Source organism: Otolemur garnettii, unplaced genomic scaffold (assembly GCF_000181295.1).
Source record: "Otolemur garnettii isolate 467f Iridium unplaced genomic scaffold, OtoGar3 scaffold00025, whole genome shotgun sequence".
NCBI lineage: Eukaryota > Metazoa > Chordata > Mammalia > Primates > Galagidae > Otolemur > Otolemur garnettii.
The window spans coordinates 11,678,268-11,679,843 of record NW_003852420.1 but is presented as its reverse complement, the minus strand read 5'-3'; positions in this window follow the sequence as shown (position 1 = coordinate 11,679,843).

Here is a 1,576-nt window from a genome sequence, read left to right as displayed (position 1 = left end):
CCCAGGAGTTGGAGGTTGCTGTGAGCTGTAATGCCACGGCACTCTACCCAGGGGGACAGCTTGAGGCTCTGTCTCAAAAAAAAAAAAAAGAGAGAATGGCTTGAGCTCAGGAGTTTGAGACCAGACTGAGCAAAGCGAGATCCCATCTCTACTAAAAATAGAAAAATATCCTGGGTGTGGTGTTAGGTGCCTGTAGTTCCAGCTACTCAGGAGGCTGAGGCCAGAGGATCACTTAAGCCCAGGAATTTGAGGTTGCTGTAAGTTAGGCTGAGGCCATAGCACTCTAACCCATGCCCAGAGCGAGACTCTGTTGCAAAAAAACAAAACAAACAAAAAACATGTGTTTCTTTCTCCTTTTCTTCTGCTTCGTTCTCCTACTGTTCTTCTACTTTGCTTTTTGGCTAGACCCCCTTTTTGGGGAGGTTTTTTTTTGTTTGTTTTAGAGACAGGGTCTTGGCTCTTGCTGAGGCTGGTCTTGAACTCATGAGCTCAAGCAATCCATCTGCCTCAGCCTCCCAAAGTGCTAGGATTACAGGCAGGAGGCACTGTTGGATTCCACCTAAGTGTCCCCACCCCCACCCCTGACATCCAGAAGCAGGAGATGGGGACTGTTCTGGCCTGAGGGCTCAGGTTCTATAAAGATCCTCAATGAGGACAGGTGTGGCATTGAACCTGTAGTCCCAGCTGCTAGGGAGGCTAAGGCAAGAGAATTGCCTGAGCCCAGGAGTTCCAGGCTGTAGCATACCTATAACGTGATTGTGAGTAACTACTACATTCCACCTTGGAAAACATAATAGGATCCAATCTCTCTTTGTTTTCTTTTGTTTTGAGACAAAGTCTCAAGCTGTCACCTGGGTAGAGTGCCATGGCGTCATAGCTCACAGCAACCTCCAACTCTCAGGCTCAAGTGATCCTCTTACCTCAGTTTTGCTATTTTTAGTAGAAAAATAGAAAACTAGATGGTGGTTTGGTGGAGACAGAGAATGGAAAAGCTGTTTGAGTGGCCTGTGGCAGTCTCCCAGAGTGAGGCCATCTCCAAGGTGGCTCAGTGAAGACCTCACTTCTGCTCAGGCTGGTCTCTCTCTCTTTTTTTTTTTTTGCAGTTTTTGGCTGGGGCTGGGTTTGAACCCACCACCTCCTGCGCCCTACTCCTTTGAGCCACAGGCACCACCCTGGTCTCTCTTTTTGTGTGTGTGTGAGTGACAGAGTCTCACTATGTTGCCTTTGGTAGAGTGCTGTGGCATCACAGCTCCCAGCAACCTCAAACTCTTGGGCTTAAGCAATTCTCTTGCCTTAGCCTCCCAAGTATGGGACTACAGGTGCCGACCACAACACCTGGCTATTTTTCTGTTGCAGTTGTCATTGCTGATTTGAGCTGGCCTGGGCTGGGTTCAAACCCACCAGCCTCAGTGTACTTGGCAGACACCCTAACCACTGAGCTATGGGTGCTGTCACCTTTTTTTTTTTTTTTTAAGAATTATCAGGTGGGGCGGCGCCTGTGGCTCAAGGGAGTAAGGCGCTGGCCCCATATGCCAGAGGTGGCAGGTTCAAACCCAGCCCCAGCCAAAAACTGCAA